Source organism: Streptopelia decaocto (genome assembly GCF_964273445.1).
Source record: "Streptopelia decaocto genome assembly, chromosome: 3".
Taxonomy (NCBI): Eukaryota; Metazoa; Chordata; class Aves; order Columbiformes; family Columbidae; genus Streptopelia; species Streptopelia decaocto.
Window position 1 is genome coordinate 17,485,530 of NC_138656.1, and position 12,434 is coordinate 17,497,963.

Genomic DNA, 12,434 nt, shown 5'->3' on the forward strand with positions numbered 1-12,434 from the left:
AGATAGCTAAGAAGTATTCAAGGTCAGTTCACAAAACCAATATTTCATCTAGCTCACTCTAAGGGAAAATACTTAGTAAAAATTCATCTTTTTCCATGATAAGTTCTGATTTCATGGAATATTCCATTTCTGGATAAAAGAAATTGTGTGATTGTTCTGAATTACTTCTGGCTTTTCAGCTGGACACAACATGATTCATTCCCACTTTGTCCCCTCTGATACATTTCTGAGACTCTATTATATATTAGGTGTTCTAATCTTCCCAAATGGCAGTTTCCTTCCTATGTGGAGTCCACCTTCAAAAGAAAGAGAGTGCTCATTTTACTGATTTGCAACATCTCACCCAAAACATAGGTAAAGCAGAACATGTTCCATGTTCTGGAGCTAGAAGGTAGCCTATCCATTGTGGTTAAGACTGTGGCTCTCTCAGAAATGGAAACCTAATAAGACAAAAAGTCCCACCAACCACACAACACCAAAAGGCATACTATTCAAGTTGACTGCAGAGTCAAATAACTACAAAAAAAAGCCATCGGGATTTTGCAATTCTAATTTCTCTGCTCATTGAAGCTTTCTACTATAAGGCAATTAAAATGAGGCATCAAATGCACAGGAAATTGGGATTGGGTACTGACTAATTTGAGAAAGAAATGTTCACAATTCAGTTAGATGGACACGATTCAGACATCCGTGTCTTAGGAGTAGGGAGTATGAATACAATAAGGGGAGCTGGGAGGGAAATGGGGAAGAGAACATGGAAGGAGCACATGCATTGCCTGTTACCTGCAGGGTAGAAATGCATCTGCCATGTGCTGCTCATGATGAGGACTAAGGAGCAGATGCAGAGCTAGGATTTTCCTAGCCTACAAATAATTTGTTTTTTGTTTGTTTTTTTTTTTTTTTCTCTTAACTTTGCCTCTACAAGTGTTTCTGCATTGCAATAAATGCAGAATCTAGATTGTTGTGTGTATGCTAAAATTTAGTGGATTAATACCTGCTCCCCAAACAGTGCCAGAGGTGAGGGAAACACACATCAACATCTCTGCTGGAGTCAATTCCTTCAACTCTGAAAACCCAGACATCAGCTTTATTTCTCCCCATTAAAACCTGCACTCTTCTACTAAAAATAATGCTGTAAATGCAATGCCACTCAGCCACACTCTGTTGAATATCAACCTCACTAATGATCTGCTAGTACATCTCTTTAACATTTGATTGTGCCCATCTGCATAGTACCACCTACTTCAGCAGGGTCTTAATGTTCTTGAGAGTCCTTCAGATCACTTGATGAAAGTACTTGCTTCATTTGCATGGCCCTTTCTGTGAAATTCACCTCCATTAGGCCAGTTTTCAAGCCTCTCACAACCTGATGTTCATGTCCTCTTGGCAGAGATTTTTCCCCAGAAGTGGCAGCTGAATAGCCCAAAAGAAGGTGTCCAGCACTCACCCTGGGCTGCAGCGGGCAGTACCAGAACTGGACATACAAAATAAGCTGCTCTGTGCCTCCCCCAGCCTTCGGACCAGAAAGGTGAAGAGAGATATGCTCAAGTCAAAGGCAAGCAGGACAGGAGCAAGACACAGGGAATAAGGATGAAAGGAGAAATAGACAGAGACCTGTTGAGGTGCTGGAAAGCCTGTTTAGAAGAAAAGGCTGGAAGACAAAACTAGAAAGGAAGAGTATGTTGAGACAGAGGGAGCAGGGAACAAGTGAGCCCTTGGAATAACCAAGAAGAGATAAAAGAGCTGATGGAAAGACAGAAATTCTGTTGTCCAGGACAACACCACTCTCCCTGTTTTCAAATTATTATGGAAAAGAGTCAGTAAAATTATATAGTATTTTTTTTCCTTTTGTAATAGAGTACTGGTGGCAAGAAATAAGTGAAAAGAAAGCAAGGCATTCTTGAACAAAACATTTAAAAATTGATGGTGGTCTGATTGTTGATAACCATGGAAGTTGATGGTATCTCCCCTTGTTTGAGAGGAGCTGTTTTACTAGACACTGTCAGCTGCAACTGCCTTGATACTGGCAATCAAAATCTTCTATCTAAAACAGAAGTAGTAAGAGCAGAGTCAATTCCCTTTCAAATAGTCCAGATATGTGCCCCAGCCTTGACCTGGAGAAATTGCTGAAAGGAATGAAAGGAGCCCACGTTCCCAGACAACTAACAGGCTTTAAAAAAAAGAAAAAAAAGAAATCAGCTTGTGTCAGATGTTATCTAGAGACCTCTTAGAAATGAGCCTCTGAATAGCTCATCTGGCATGAAATAATAACAAATTGCAATCATCATGGGTTTGATATGGGTCTGAATTGTCAAAAGCATTAGCCCACACTTCCCGCATCATGGCCTCCTGAAAGCCAGGCATTTAGAAAAGAAAGGAGCGAAGATGCAAAAACCAGTTACTAGAATTGAGAACACTGTCTCCATTCAAACTAAGACAATATCCAGATGGATGACCTCAGGTTTTTATTTTCTGGTGTGGTAGTACATTTAACTGGACACTATTAGGACGTTTAGCATCCTAAAAATAATCAGGTCATCCATTGCACTTAACGTACTGATAGCAAGCTTCTAACTAAAGTCATCTTAACATCTCTGAGCAAGCACATTGCACAGGGTAAGTTTTTTCTACATTTTGTATTTTTCTACTGCTGAAGAAAATCAGATTGCCTTCTTTCTTAAAAAGTATTTCAATGTAAATATTTTGATAAAATCTTCCCCTGAGTGTCATTTTATTCTATTATAAAGGCATCATAATAAATGGCCACTGATATGAATATGAGAAACAGCTGAGTTTGTCTCATTTACTCTACTGCTTGTATTCCTTGCTAGATGAAGCAGAATCATAAACACTTCATTGCCTTGTGAAAGATTTAGACTTGCGCTGAACTTCTGCAGTCCTATCCTTAGGTACAGTTCATCAAGGATGGCAGACGGTGCTGCTGGTTCAAGTCCCAGATTAGAATAGCTTTGTTTTGTCAAAAGGAACTTGATTATGCGTCTTTGTGGACTCAATCCATCAGCATGAACACCAAGCCAGGGATGATCAGGAAAAGCTCCAGCTACATTCAGTAAACAAACTTCGCTGCTGCTACTTCCAACAGAAAATCATATTTAGTCAGCCTGATAGAGGAGGCAACAAATATCATAAGGTTACAGACTGACGTATAAAGAGCTGGCAACTGTACTCAGTGACTCAGAGAACTCAGTGTCCATAAAGAAAAACAGATGAACACAATCCTTGCAAAAGAGGTAGGGAAAAGGCAAGTACTTCCAAATGCGACGGGGAGGACTGTTCATTCCTGTATACAAGATACCAAAATGCTACTGTGCAAGCCATGAATGTTCACGGCTTCGCAACACTGATTCATTTTAAGAACAAGCATTATCCAGCAGTGTGTGGAAAAGCCTTCTGACACAGTGCATTGGTCAAGAAATAAGCTGTATAAAGCCTTGTACAAAGCAGATCTGACAACCCTGTCTGAAATCTGTACCTTTGGTGTTGACCCAAACCCATGTTTTTGCCAGACTAGCCTCTGACATTAATGGCTTGACATCGCCAGTACAAAAGAGCCCTTGAGACAGTACTTTGTTGCAGGAATATAATTGCTACTGTACCAGATGTGTGCCATAGAAAACCATAAAATTGCAAAGCAAAACAAGGTAGCTATTTGACAGAAAAATGACAGAAAAATGCTTTCAGGTATTAGCAATACTAGTTAACAAATATCGTACATGAGTTTTAAAGGACAAGCTCTGCAAAGTGCTTCATACTGGTGTCCACACTCCAGTCCTCACTGTATTCCTGTGGAAAGCCTGTTCAGTACTTTCCTCAATCACAGAAAAGAACGCCAAGCCTCCTCCTCTGCTACTAAAGCAAGTATCAGAATCTAAATAGTTTCTTAGCCTTCATTTCTTTCAGTTTTCAAGTTTGGAATTTATTGAGAATTAACTTGCAAATTCTTGTTGAATAAATCTTTGATTTCTTTTTAATACGCAGAAGTAAATTGTAAGTTAGTGTTAAGTTTATCAGAGTTGTCTGTCTTCTTTCTTGAGTGGAAAACACCTAACTGACCAGCACTTGAGAACAACGGGCACCGTATTTCGTGAGGCAGCAATACAGACGGTGCTCTTGAAAGTGCGGGTGCAAAGTTGCCCTATGGGACTTGAACCTTGTGGTGCAAGTCACAAGATAATTTAAGAGCAAGACCTGAGGCCCTGGCTTAGGAGGAAGGATCAACGGCATTAGCACTGCACTAACACTCTTAGCAGCTGGATGGGTTAAAGACATGATCTTTAAGTCTTGCAAGGTTATCAGCACCTAGTTAATAATTTCTCTCTGAATTTGAAGGGAGGAATACTACCTTGTAAATCTTCTATAATACTTACTGTGACAAGGTAGATCTGCCTTGGATAAGAAGATTCTTAATCATCAGCAAAGAAAGCCCCAAGGAAATTGCGCACAACGACAAAACCACACTCCAAGGTGGGGCAGCCACATAGGAGGCTGCACAAAACTCAGAAGAAGGTTTTTAAGGTGAAAAATAAGTAGGATATACAGAAAGTAATTATACCTCAGGCTAGCTATAAAATTTTGCCAACAGCAGAACAACAGAGAGCTTAGCAAGAGGGGAGCAGAAAAATAGCTAGAAACAAGGCTGGCAATATTAATGAGATGTGTTGCCTAGTCTCTGGAAACAAATTTTGGAAGCATTTTGGTGGTGGGAAAGCATACTTCGAAGCTACGCAGCAAAGGATCCTAAAGAGACTGCTTGTAATTCTGTGTAGCAGAAGGGATACCTAAACAAAGAAAAGAAAGACAACAAAATGAAGTGTGTGTATGTGCTTGGGAAGAAGAGGCCGGGTCTTGAGTGTATATGGGGCAGACTGTTGCTTGTTCAGGTTTTAAGAAAATGAAATTCATCCTGGCATGTCTGCACTGATAGGAAGAGCAACATGGGCCAGCGTCAACATGGGGCTGTACAGATTGCTTTGGGCTGACTTTTAAAAATCGAAGTAGAAGCCTCAGGTAGAGAGGAAAACAAGAAATGTTTAAACAAGGTCTGAAGAAGCGGGAGGGAAAAACAGCCCAGAGTTTAGAAAGTGAGAATAGCATAACAACCAGAAAAGAGGAACCTGCAAATAATTCTGAAGGGCACAATGTATAAAAGTTTAAGACGACAGATTTTTGTGCCCATGATTTGGACAGTATAAAATTAGGTTGCTTAGAGTGGTCTGAAGAAATTGTTTTAGCCACGCAAGAAATAACCTCTATTAAGGAATCTTTGGTTTCAAACCAACAAATAAACAAACCAGCCACTTTCAAGAGTGCCCCAACTTTGTTACTGTGGTCAGTTTGGCATCATTTCTACAGGACCAGATGTGGCAGCCGCTGGGGTTTCATGCACAGAAGCAGCTCCCAGAGCCCAAGGAGGTCACCAACAGGTGCTGCCATTATTTGGGACGCCACAAGGATCCCTCTGCTGACGCACACGAGGCATCCAGCTCACCACCTCAGCCCTTCTCCACTACAGTGTGCTCAGCATTATGTGAAAGCAGCAGAAAAGGCTGCCCCACTAGCTATCTGTAAAACTGAACTCTTATGCTGAAAAGTTTATTTTTCTTCTATGGTTTCATTCTCTACACATTAAGTAATTTCTGTACTAAGCCAACTTTTGAAAAGTTTGACAAAAAATTTCCTCATCTGCTACTTTTCTTTCAACTTTAAAATGGCTTTTTTTCTCCTGTCCTTTTTAATTTTAAGAAAACTACTATTACGGCTTTCCTGTTTGCATCTGAATCTGGCAAACATCAATAAAGGGCAGTACGGACACCTAATAACTGTCTGATAACACGTATTAGAAGACAATAAAGAGCACTTTCCTTCCCACTCCCACTGCCCCAAACTGATTTCCAATCAGTTTGATTTGGACTGTAATCAACTGCGAAAGGAAAGGAAAGAAAGGAAAGGAAAGGAAAGGAAAGGAAAGGAAAGGAAAGGAAAGGAAAGGAAAGGAAAGGAAAGGAAAGGAAAGGAAAGGAAAGGAAAGGAAAGGAAAGGAAAGGAAAGGAAAGGAAAGGAAAGGAAAGGAAAGGAAAGGAAAGGAAAGGAAAGGGAAAAAGTAATTGTAATTACTCATTACTGACTTATGTTGGTTGGCTATAGTTGGTTCAAGAGGTCATACAATACTGCTGTTCCACAATATGATGCACCATAACAATGAGTAGCAATCAAAACTTAGTTTCTGGTAATATTAGTGTATTGTTCTTTCTAATAAATAGTTCTCTGTGATATACAGGACTGTCAGAGGAAATAAAGTGCTATAGTCCAATCTCAATTGACAATACAGTAAATCCTTCTGGAGCAGTTTGAAGCTACTGCTTTGTTGTACTTGAGGGTTACATGCAAAAACAAGGGATGCTCTAAAGCAAACCAATGCTGCAGAAAATCTACAAAGAGGATCCCAGTTCATATCAAAAGATAATACCACACTTCATCAGCAGCAAAACCACTAAGAAGTTTAAAGCAGAAGTGTACAGACACGTACCTCCCTCTAGGGCTAAAGTGACAACTTAATCTACATAATCTAGTGCTCAAGTGGAAGACATTTGTATATCAGGTTCATACCATTTCATAAAGCTTTGAAGGGCTCCATTTCACCTTTCAGATTCTGAAAGGCTTTGATTTAAACCTCCTCATCCACCAAAAATAAACCAGCAATTAACTCCTAAAGATGACAAAATTAACAGAGTTAAAGCTTTCTTCAGATCTAGACTTGAGATACTGAAAGAACCAAGGTTTTATTAGCTGGAGACGGAAAATTTCTTTCCACATACATGCATCTGTTGTGCAAAGGGCAGTGGCATTTCAAAGGGGAAGGGGCAAAAGAGACACCAACATCTGTTTCTTTTTCCATTTATTGCTTTGCATTTAAGTTGACAGACTGAAAGAGACTAAAAGTTGGCTAATGGACAACAGCACAGGAAAAGTTTAAGTGGTAATTTTCTGTCTAGAACAACTGAAGTTTCCTCTCTAAAGGTAAGCATTAGTGGTGCCTGGCCACCAAGGCAGGAGAGCTTGGTTTCTAATGAATCCATAAATCCCAATTATCTTCCCAGACTACCTGAATTTCTCAAATATATAGTTCAGACTGAATAACGTAAACTCCTGATTTAGAATTCTCTGAGAGTAAAATATGGTGTATATTTTTTTCAGATATACTTTGATGCCTAAAAATTAGTTGAAGTGTCCCAAATACACAAAGTTTGGTCTCTGTTCTTATGGTGTAGTTCAGACATTCACATAAAAAAGGCTTGAAATTAGTAAAGCATTTTTTTTCAAGGAGAAGGAAAAAAAATCTACAAAAAAGTCAAGCAAATTCATATTACCACTAACCTGAGAAAGGTACTTTTAAGGTTAAAAGGTTCCAGGCAAGTAAATTCCTTCTACTAAGCCCATGGTCTTTGAGACAGACTAGTGAAGCTATTGAAAAGAAAGAAAAAATTTAATTCAAAAAGAAAAAAAAAAAGAACAAGAAAAGGAACAACACTAGTACAAGAAATAACCTTCAAACTTCAAGCCCCAAGGTCAAATGTGACAGATGCTAGTGATTCCTTCATTTATTTTTCTTGACATCTATCAATGCAATCAATCTCGAGTGAAGTTGTAGATGCCAGAAAGGGAATAGCCTATCATGATTTGTAGCAACCTTCAAAAACAAGCGCTCTTTCTCTGTTGGAAGTTCTCTGTACAGAAATATATACGTGTACTGAAGTACTGGCTATACTGAGTAGTAGGATTTTATGGCTTATTTGTTTATGCATGCATGTTCAGATCTCAAGTTCTATTTAGGAGACGCCTTCTACTTCACATATTTACACAACTCTTTAGATTAATCCCAAGTTTAGTTAAGCCTCAAGACTAGTCTAGAGGTACTACTCACAGCTCAAGAAATCACATATGGCTTGCAAAGTCATTTTAGTGGTTTGTATAGGTACACTTACTAGAAGTAAAGATGTATAGTTCAGTACCAACAATTCTGTGCAGGGATTCTACAGTCCACATCCCCTAAGTGTCAGGTGACAAATCATGTTGATCAGTCAGTGACAAAGCCTCAACCTCCCTTTGCCTCTAAAGTGTTGCAAGGATTTGTAGGAAGAGACGAAATCCTACTAAGATAAAGCAACTACAACCTAACATGACACAAGAAAATATCCGAGAGAAACTACCCTGCTCTTCTCTATAGAGAAGAAGCAGCCACACAACAGAACAGATCATGTGCCCAAATGTGGAATAGATGTCAGAAGTTAATCCAATAGTTCAAATCTCATCTTCTGAATCAACACTTAAACAAGGCTGGCATGTTGGTTATTGCTGCTGAAGTAGCTGATCTGAGGATCTTCCCTACCTCCCCTCTTCAGGGAGGCTGTGATTACCTTCAGTCACGTGAACAGGATTAAGATTCACTTGTTACATTATTTTTTGGGTCAAGAACATCATTATGGAATTAGTGATGAGGGAGGTCTGCAATGAAAGACCAAATTGAAGTTATGCTGTCATTTGCTATAGGCTCATTAAAAAGATTGGTTAGTGACCAGTGACAGAACCCGAGGGAATGGCAGAAAGATGTGCCAGGGGAGGTTCAGGTTGGACATTAGGAAAAGGTTCTTTACCCAGAGGGTGCTGGAGCACTGGAACAGGCTCCCCAGGGAGGTGTCACGGCCCCAAGCCTGACAGTGTTCAAGAAGAGACTGGACAACACCCTCAGACACATGGTGTCAACTGTGGGGTTGTCATATGCAGGGACAGGAGTTGGACTCGATGATCCTTGTGGGTCCCTTCCAGCTCAGGACATTCTATGATTCTATACATACTATATAAAACTGCAACTTACCGTCAGTAGTGCAGGTAGAGCTTTAAAATAATAACGGTAACTAAAATGAACAATGAACAATACTTCTCCAAAATACACAGATTAAAAGAAAAAAAAAATCAATCCTGTATTATTATACAAATTCTGACCTTGTTGACAAGTTTTCCTTTGTGTTTTCCCCACTCTACTAAGCACATTTGCGATCTTACTAGCTTTATAATTATAAATTTAACAGATGGGTAAACATATTAGAGCTGAAATTAAATCAGTGGCCACAGCGACAGTCTCACAAGCACCCAAAAGTCAACATTCAAATTGTGGAAGTTGCTAAATAACCTATACACCACATAAATACACTTGCTGCCTCCTCACCTCCAGTAACACAAAAAAGGAAGCCCATTAAATAGCAACAGGAAAGGATTTTATATGGCACCAGGGGAGCAGAAAAACAGTGGAAGATAGTACCCACATCGAGTGGCATTTGGGGTAAATCAGAAAGTGCTGTGCTCCATGGCAGTTCTAACAACTCTTTCACCATTACAAAGGTTTGACAGCACTGCACTGGTTCTCTCCCTGTGTCGTTTGCAGGGACTTGTAAAACACAACAGAATTGCAAGAGATGACAGAAGAGACTAACCATATAAAAAACACATCCACAAAGTCAGATCATCTAGAAACTCTGTCATGCAACAAATCTAATTTTAACAAAATATAGTCATGTTGTTCCCCATAGACAAGTCCTTCCAATTGCTTAGGAGCTCTACTAGAGAAGGTCTAACAAAAGGTGTTCCAAAACCCAAAGATTAAATACAGAGCAAGATCTTTCTGCTCTTTAAAAAAAGTAACAAGTACACAATTCATTGAACTGGTGAGCAAGGACAATTATTCTGCATGGTAAGCACTGTTGCAAATATTATGTATAAAAGTTATTATTGTATTTGGCAAAGTTTCTGTAAAATGCAAAACAAGCATCCCTTCACCGGCCACTGGTGTTTCAGGGCTCAGGAACCACTTGTAGTTGTCACTTCTGGCACGTGCTTCCTGGTGTCTGTTCCATCTGCCTTGTCCCACTGCTACGTAATGTGTCTTACCTCAGCCAGCTTTCTTCCTACACACAATGCATCAGCTGCAGTGAAATATCACAAGTAAGAAAATAAAACAGACATGCACCTTCTACGCAACAACTTCTGTAACAACTACGATTCATTATGGATTTGGAATGACTCTCTTCTGCAGGCTTGGGCTATTTTTTTCTAGAGAGAATGTGACCGGAGGACCAAAGAGAACATCCCTAGTTCTGCCTTCGAGTCTTAATGCGTACTGAATATCCATTGAAATCACACCTGGTATTTTGCACACAAAGTCAAAACGATTGAACCCTCGTAACAAATAAATATTGGGTGCTACGCTGCCTCTGCCTGCCTAATAAAATTTCATAGCTTTATATATATTTTACTTAAAATCAGCCATAAGTGCTGTCAACCAAAACCTTTGTTTGCCTGGTTTCACCCTGAATGTAATAGTAATACCTGACAGCATCTACTTTTTTCTCTTGTAAATGTAGGTGAACTGTGAAGACCTTGTAATAGACTAGCATATGTAAGTCACGTTATGTGGTTTAAAAAGAAAAGGGAAAAATAAAAAGGCTAAAAAGATACTGACACTGTGCATAGTTCAAGATATGAGAAAATCCACCCTGGAATTAATTGATTGCTTTACCACCCTTCACACACACATTTGTTTCAATAAAACATACTCTTCCTGCTCTGAGTCTCATGTTATACAATGGCATGGACTCACTACTGCACATACAAGTCACTGGGAACTACGTACACTTTACAACTCATTTACAAAACAAGATAGAAAGCACATAGAATCCAAGACATGTCATCTATGAAACTTTAAGGTGTTTTTATTTCTAGCAGAGGCTCATCACTGAGGAATTCAATTACCTTGTGCCTAGAGTGAAAATCCTTATAAAATTTAGAAATAATTTGGTTATAGCATGGTCAAATAATTAATTACAAAACAATACAATTCTTTGCAATTTCCAAGACAAAATAAAATATTAAACAGACCAGATTTCCACTGTAGGGTTGCTAGTTCATTTAAGAACTTTATTGAATTATTCTTGACTTCCAATCAGCTATTCTCAATTCCTTTTTAAAGAGAAGATTTTTAGAAAAGTGAGATCTGCATGTTTGTTATCAGAACTGGGATAATCGGCTGTTATCACTCCAAGCAAAGGGCAGAGGAGCACTCGAATTCTGGAATGAAGGTTCAGAGCAAATGACAACAAACTTCTACCCTATCATGTGGCTGCAGTCTGTGGGTAGACACTTAACTGTCCCTGTGGGACGTTTATGCAGGCTCAAGATCAGAGCCTTTCTGCACTGCTGAGCCGGGGGGAGAGCTACTGCCTCGCACAGTGAAGAGACAAGACCAGAGGGAAAAGAATGAACCAGCCCGTTGCTCCAGCTGCAAGGTTTTACAGCACACAGAGTACCAAGGAGTCAGCTGTACAAAACCAGGAAAACCACAGGCACATCCTTACTAAACTGTGCACCATGGAAATGCAGCTGGGGAGCATGCTACACTTCTTGCAAATGTATAGGGTAGCCAAGCTATAACTAAATGCACTTACTTTAAAAGCACAGACCCTCTTTACTGTGGTGACATTCTCCATCTGCCATCTGCAATGCACAGCTGAGTAGTCCGGATCATCTCAAGCAGATGGCAAAGGCAGGCATTTGTTCTTGTAGTTAGCATGATCCCTGCCTCTCCTTCAAGGCTCCTTACATTTGGCACTTGCATGTGTTCCTGGTGAGTTCTGCCTGCTCACAGATCCAAGGCAGAGCTGCTCCACGCAGCACAGCAAGGCATTTTACACACAGCAGTATTCCCTGCGAGCGCCACGGCACAGGGGCATTGCCAACGCAGGAGACACTTTGCACAGAGCATATTTATTGGCTGTGACATAGAGCACGGCGTTTGCAAAGAGCTACAGAAGAAGACAGCTGCTGCAGCTCCCCTAATTACCTTTCCCCAGACATCAACAGTAATTTACAATTTGGATGATGTTACTGGAACTAAGTATGATCTAGATCGACACACAGATCTCCTCCTCACTTTTACAAGCCATGTGTTATATGAGAATTACAACTATTCAAACTGTTGCTGTGGGTTCGGTTATCTCCTGTAAGGTTTTTTATAATGCATTCTCCTTTTGCTACTGGAAACTACTGAATTTGCTATAGAGCCTAATCAGATAATCATATCTTGTTACAAGCACAAGCCAGCAGGACTTGCTGTTAGAAACTCTCTAATCTATCACATCAAAACAAAGAATATTTGCAATGCTTAGTAAAAATTGCACTTCTTAACACACATTTCACAGCAGAAGTAAAAAACAAAATAAAAACTCCATTATATAGAACAGGTAAAACATTAGCCTCATATATCCAAATTTAATTCTATGTTACTCCACTACTACAGCATTTTGAAATATTTACAGTGTTTGGCTCCGGCTCTTCTGCTGCTAACCAAAATTTAAAAGAATGCA

General features: G+C 39.6%; 1 protein-coding gene across 1 annotated transcript in view; it reads right to left on the reverse strand.

The window, feature by feature from the left end:
• The window catches only part of ALK (ALK receptor tyrosine kinase), a gene marked incomplete at both ends in the record, with an annotated part of 331,753 nt that overhangs the window by 169,660 nt on the left and 149,659 nt on the right, over positions 1-12,434 (reverse strand). The window lies entirely within an intron of this gene.